At 36.0% G+C, this 7151-nt stretch overlaps 1 long non-coding RNA gene across 1 annotated transcript; it reads left to right on the forward strand.

The window, feature by feature from the left end:
- The first annotated feature begins 200 nt into the window (after positions 1-200).
- On the forward strand, positions 201-2095 carry LOC125370997. Its single transcript, XR_007217152.1, has 2 exons — positions 201-507; positions 1875-2095. It is a non-coding gene; the product is annotated as an uncharacterized LOC125370997 (long non-coding RNA).
- The last annotated feature ends 5056 nt before the right edge of the window (positions 2096-7151 follow it).

Genomic DNA, 7151 nt, shown 5'->3' on the forward strand with positions numbered 1-7151 from the left:
TCTTCAACCAAGTTTTTAATTTCATGGACCATATTGGAATGAATATATACAATGGTGTAGCTACCACTCACTTAAATAGGATTGTGTACAGTAATTAGAATATTAGTTTAAGTAGGAGTCCTAATTGGATAGTATATATATATATATATATATATATGGGTGTAACTTTATCGATTAAGTAATGTTTTAAGAATCTTTAAGTCAAATTACATGGTGTTAGAACAGTGAAAGAAATTTGAAATTTTTTTTTCTTCTCTTGCTATCTAATGAAGTAGCCAACACCGTAGTTTTGGATCACAAAGCTAGGGCTTCTCTGGTCTCCTTCCTCTAGTGGTTTGTTATTATCATCTCCTGCACCAGAGGAAGCGCCAGCTGTAGGCTGCCCTTCTGCCACAGATCCACGTGCCGGCGCGTGGAGGCGCGTCCCTTGCTTGATTTTGCTCTTATTTATCTTGAACGACTTGCCTCGACTTCTACAACCTGTTTATACTTTGTACACCTATTTGGGTGAGCATCAGTTGCTGTGCAGGACCTCTTTTATTATAGGTTTGAAGATTTTGAAAATTTTCATAGGCAAAATTTATTTTCTATAGTTGGATTTGTTTTCTAAATATGGCTGAGAAAAATATTGTAGTTGTTTCATATGTGATCCTAATGATGTCGAAAATCACGGAACATAAACTTATTGCTACAAATTATCTTGATTAGAGTAGAACTATTGAATTATATTTGCTAAGTATATCTATGGATAGTCATTTGACCGACAATCCTCCAAAATATAATGCTAGACTGCTTTGGATGAGGGAAGATGCTCGTTTGTTTTTTACAAATCTGTAATTCTATTGACAGTTAGGTAGTTGGTATAGTTACTCAATGTAGGACAGTAAAAGAATTAATGAATTATTTAAAATTTCTATATTTTGGAAAGGGGAATATTTCTCATATTTATGATGTGCGTAAAGCTTTTTATAGGGCTGACAAAGGAGAAAAATCTCTCACCAATTATTTTATAGAGTTTAAGAAAACATATGAAGAACTTAATATGTTGCTTCCAATTAGTAGTAATATAACTGTTCAGCAGGCTCAACGTGAGAAAATGGTTGTTATGAGTTTTTTAGCTGGACTCCCTTTTGAATTTGAGACTGCTAAATCTCATATCCTTTCTAGTTCATATATTTATTCACTACAAGATGCTTTTAGTATAGTTCTTCGTATAGAAAGTACTTCGCTTGTTCAGCCTAGTAGTGTTCTTATTAGTCGTAATACTATATCTGAATCAGGAAGACAACAATATAAGAGCGGGAATAGTAAAGGAATGGGATCTACTAACTATGACAAGAATATTAATACTCTTGAGCAAGAGTCAGGAGAAATAATATGTCATTACTCTCATACGCCAGGACATATAAAGAGGGATTGTAGGAGGTTGCAGAATAAGAAAACTCAGCCTGCCCATATTGCATCCACCACATATATCTCTGAGGAGCTTGTGATGATATATGCAGATGAATATGCAAAATTTGCCCAGTCCCAAGAATCATTAAAAAATCAATCTCCTCATGTTGCTACCATCATCGAGTCAAGACCTAATACATGTCTTGTTTCCTCCTCTTCAAATTGGGTCATTGATTTTGGTGCTACAGATCATATGACAGATAATTCAAAACTGTTTACTACCTTTCAGTTGCATAAATCTAGCTCTTTAGTTACTTTATTATGTTATTAGGTCTGGGACAATTAATCCAACACCATCACTTTCTTTGTCATTTGTTCTTAGTTTACCACAGTTATCATTTAACTTAATTTTTGTCAGCAAACTCACTCATAGCCTTAACTGTTGTATCTCAATTTTTTCTGATCATTGTTTCTTTCAGGATCTTTCCACGAAGAAGGTTATTGGTAAAAGACATGAATCTGGAGGTCTCTACATTCTGGATACACAAATTTCAAGATCTATAGCCTGTTCTAGAGTTATAACCACTTTTGAAGTACATTGTAGGTTGGGTCATCCTTCTCTTCATGTGTTAAAACAACTTTGTCCTCAGTTTCAAAGTTTGTCTTTATTAAATTATGAGTCTTGTCAGTTGGCGAAATACCATCATCTTAGTTCAAGTCCTAGAATAAATAAACGAGCTAGTACTCCTTTTGAATTAGTCCATTCAGATGTTTGGAGTCCGTGTATAGTTGAGTCCAAAACTGGATATGTCACGAACCCATCCGTGGGCCCGTGACCAGCACTAGGGAATGGGTAGGCGTAAGGTTACCGAATCCTATAGTAAGCCTGACACTCACAGCTCAAACAAATCTTATCTCAACTTTTACTATTATTAACGCCATAATTTACAGTAACATTAAATCTTACACAATTGAATCAGTCTGCCAGAAGAATTAGATGAGACCCGAAACTACAGAAAATTACCACTGATACCTCTACTATTACTACTGCGGAGAATCTAAGATTTTTACAATTTGACATACCAAATCAAACACCACCCGATGATGAAGAAGTCGGGTTACTAAGTAAGAGTCGGGGAAAGATTAACAGTCACGAATCTGAAAAACAGCAAATGGAGACTGTCAGTCTCGAGAGTGAGTTAAAATCATATATCTAAAACAGTTTCAAACATCACAGTATCACATTAATTAATTTTAAAATAATTAATAAGTCATGCAAACCATACGTGTCATGCCATGCTTATACGAAAATAATTCCACATGCAACGGGACGGAGTACTTCAGGAGAACCCTAATCCCAACTCTAACATCTCGATTTATTTCAACACTTATGTCTCGATTAACCCCAACTCTAACATCTCAAACCTCTCATTCCAATAGGACTGGCGCCCAGAGAGCAAGCTCGATCAAGGACCTTACCTCCAGTTTGGTCACTTAACTCTCAGTCTTAGCCTTTCGGCTCTCTTATCCAATAAGACTGGCGCCCAAAGAGCAAGCTCGATCAGGGACCTTACCTCCAGTCTGGTCACTTAAATTTCCAAATAAGCCGGCGCCCAGAGAGCAAAGCTCGATCAGGGACCTTTACTCAAGCAACCACACTCAACTAAGCCCAAAGAGCGATGCTCGACCAGGGCAGGTCCTAATCTTTCTTTCTTAAAATTTTACCTATTTACCCTTTCCCTATCTCTCTCAGATTTATATTGGAACACTCATCCAACTCCTATATTCTACTGCCGTCCCATCCCGAGTCATCATGCAATATTAAAATTGGTGATAAAGGAAGAACATATTTAGTAATTAAAAAGCATCATGCATATACTAATAATTAAATGAATGATTGAAATTGCAAACAAACAATCATAGTAGAAAATCAAATTTTATGCATGACACGTGCATAAGCAATATATGACTTTAACTCACTGGTTTGGCAACCTCCTAACTCTGCTCCGGTGCCTCGATTAGAGCAAGCCGAACAGACGGATTATCTAATCACGAAAAATAATTTATTAAAACACGGAAACAATTAACCATTAATCCTAGGCCTAGATTCCTAGGACTGACTGTCTAAGAATCCCGATTCGGGAGAATTCTACCGAAAATCTAGCAGAACTTTCCCTACAACACGGACATTTACCCCCTATAAAAATGGGTCCAGGACCTGCCAGAAAAACACTTCAAATATCCAACAATTTAAACAATGGGAGTCGGGTCCCCAAACTTCATATTTTTTTCCGACTCTGCTATACAGCACAAAACATGAGGCAGGCAACTGACAGACAATTATTTTTGACTCATAAATATCATCAAATACTCAACATAAGCCAATAGACACAAATTAAATCAAAGAACTTCCAAAATTACAGGCCAGAGAAAAATTACCGAGACGCTCGGTCGACTCGCCTCCGGCCGCCGGAGTCCGATCGACGATCCAAACTCACCATCGGACTCGAAATGATGCACTGACGATGATCCCCACTTCCGATTTTCCGATCTGACTCCCAATCATCCCGAGAGATTTGCGAACAATCTCGTGATCCGATTCATGACGGTCCGATCGCCCAAAACCGGCCATTCTGAAGCTTGGTGAGGAGAGTCGGGATATGTCCTCCGATCATCCATAGCTTACCGGAGCTCGTCGGAAAAGCCGAAAACACCGGTTGCCACCACTTTGCTGGAACTCCCTCCTCCGGCCACCAAAACCGACGCCGCTGCCGCCAAAAGGAAGCTCTCTTCGAGGGCCGATCGATGACTAGATCGTAGGAACATTGGCCGGAAAAGCGCTGGCCTTGCAAAGGCGGCCGCCGCTTGCGCGCTGTCTTGGCACCGCACTCGCCATACGCCTTCTTGCTGGCCCACGCCCTCGGGCGGACGCCAGACAGCTAGACTCCTTCCTCCGGCCTTCTCTCTCCCGACATCTCTCTTCCTTTTCTTCTTCTTCCCCTATTCCTTTTCTTTCAATATCGACATTTGACCCTTGAACTTTTCCTTATTACAATTTGGTCCCTCAACTTTCTTAATTACTTACAATTCCATCCAGCAAAATTTTAATTTAACCCCTAAACTTTCCATTATCCTTTCAATTAAGCCCTTAACTAATTAATTTGGGCCAAATTAGAATATTGAAAATATTTCTTATTACAATTTGGTCCCTCAACTTTCTTAATTACTTACAATTCCATCCAGCAAAATTTTAATTTAACCCCTAAACTTTCCTTTATCCTTTCAATTAAGCCCTTAACTAATTAATTTGGGCCAAATTAGAATATTGAAAATACACAATTACATAAATACCTCCGACCGACATATTTATTTACAAAAAATACCAAACTCATAAATTTCCATTAAAATCCCATAAAAATAAAATTATACTTTTAATCCTTATTCCAAAATAAATTTCCAATTTAGTCCTAACACACAATTAAATTAAATAACTAATTTACTAATTATTTTTCAACTTAAATTTTAATACCACTAGTTAATTAAAATACCAATTTCTCCAAAATCCTTTTATAAAAACATCCTTTACAATTTCTTTCAAAATTTTTCAATATATATAATTTTATTTATACATATACATATACATTGGGGAAAAATTAGAATAACCAAAAATATAATCTACCCTTCAAATAATTTACTTAATTAATTCTTTAAATTTTTAACTAATTGGGTGTAGAAAAATAATTCATTTAATTGACTAATATTAAAATTTCCATGAAATCATTTCAAATTAAAGCAAATAAAAATGAAGCTAAAATTAACTTAAAGAAAAACTCATTATTAAATATATAAAAATTTCGGGTATTACATGATAAGTATTTTATTACTTTTATTGATGATTACTCTCCTATGACATGGTTATATTTAATAAAAAATCATTCTGATGTGTTTTCTCATTTTTCTGCTTTTTGCACTGAAGTTAAAACTCAATTTAATGTTTCTGTACAAGTATTGAGAAGTGATAATGTTAAGGAGTACTTGTCAAAATCCTTTCAAACTCACATGCTTCACTATGGTATTGTTTATCAAACTTCTTGTATAGATACACCATCTTAAAATGGGGTTGCTGAAAGAAAAAATAGACAAATGAGTTTTTATTTAAATTAATATTACTTTATTTTTATTTGGTTTAAATTGGAATGATCTAAATGGAGATTTTAATGCTAGACAAATAAAGGAGTTATTTTCTATATCCTATTAGTTTGATTTTTAAGGAATTAACTAAGTAAATTCTATGAGAAATAAATTATATATTTTGTTAATCAAATTTTCTGCCAAATGAATATATACAAATTAAATTCTATATTTGAGAGTCATGGAAGAATTTGTAAAGGATATTCTATAAAAGAATTATTAGGGAAAATAGCATTTTAATTAGCTAATGGTATTAAATTTTAGTTAGAAAATATTTAGTAAATTGATTAATTAAATTAATTGTGTGTTAGGATTAAAAATTAGAAATTTAATTTGAAATAAGGATTAAAAGTATAAATTTATTAATATGGGGTTTTAATGAAAATTTGTATGTTTCGTATTTTTATAATTAAATATGTCAGTAAGGGCTTTCTGATAATTTTATATTTAAAAGTAAGGGTAAATATGTAATTATATATTTTTAATAATTCTAATCTGGCCCAAATTAAATAGTTAGGGGCTTAATTGAAAAACTAAAAAAAAATTTAAGGGTTAATTAAAAATTTTACAGGATGAAACTATTGTAATTAAAAAAGTTGAGGGACTAAATGGTAAGGAAGAAAAGTTTGGGGACTAATTATTGATATAGAGAAGAAAAGAAAAGAAAGAAAAGAAGAAGAAGAAGAAGAAGAAGAAGAAGAAGAAAAGGAAGAACATGAGGAGAGAGGGGGCTTCGGCCTTCGGTGGTGGCAGCGGTGGAGGCCCGTCTGTGGTGCGGCGGTGGCGGCAAAGGGTGCTGCTATCGTCGGCGAGCTCGATGGCGCCGATGACTGCAATTGGAAGCATCGGCAGGCGGCGGAAATGGCTTGTTATGACAAAATTTTTCTTGTCGTTGATCACGGGGTTTCCGGCGACCATTAGGGGCGTGCTTAGGCTCAAAATGATCAGCAGCTCCGAGGCTTTCTTTTCCGACCATCGCCAACCCTTGAGGCTGCCGGAATTGCAAGATCCGAAAAAGTGAAAAGTTACTGGCAGACGACATTTTCTGGCTTTTCCGGCGGGCTCCGGCAATCGATGGATGATCGGAGGGCATATCCAGACTCTCTTCAGCTCAAGCTTCCCTATGACATCGGTTTTGTGGTGATCAGACTCTATTTAAAAATCGACGGTCGAAATCGTCCGTAAATCTCTCCGAATGATCGGGGGTCGAATCAAAAGATTAGGAGAGGGGATCGTCATTAGCGCATCGTTTCGAGTCCGATGGCGTATTCGGATCGTCGATCGGACTCCGGCGGTTGGAGGCGAGTCGACCGAGCGATCAAGCATCTCGGTAATTTCTCTGGCCCGTTGATTTTAGAATTTTTAGGTAAATTATGTGTTTATTGATTTTTTTTTAGTATTAGAAAGATATTGTGAGTTAAAATAATTAATTGTTGGACTGTCTGCATTAGGTCGTCTTTTGTGATGTGTGGTGGAGTCGGGAAAAAAAAAGTGAAGTCTTAGGGACCTGACTCCCGTTAAAATAACATTGTTGAATATTTGAAGTGTTTTCTGGCAAGTCCTGG

Source organism: Ricinus communis, chromosome 8 (genome assembly GCF_019578655.1).
Source record: "Ricinus communis isolate WT05 ecotype wild-type chromosome 8, ASM1957865v1, whole genome shotgun sequence".
Classification (NCBI taxonomy): Eukaryota; Viridiplantae; Streptophyta; class Magnoliopsida; order Malpighiales; family Euphorbiaceae; genus Ricinus; species Ricinus communis.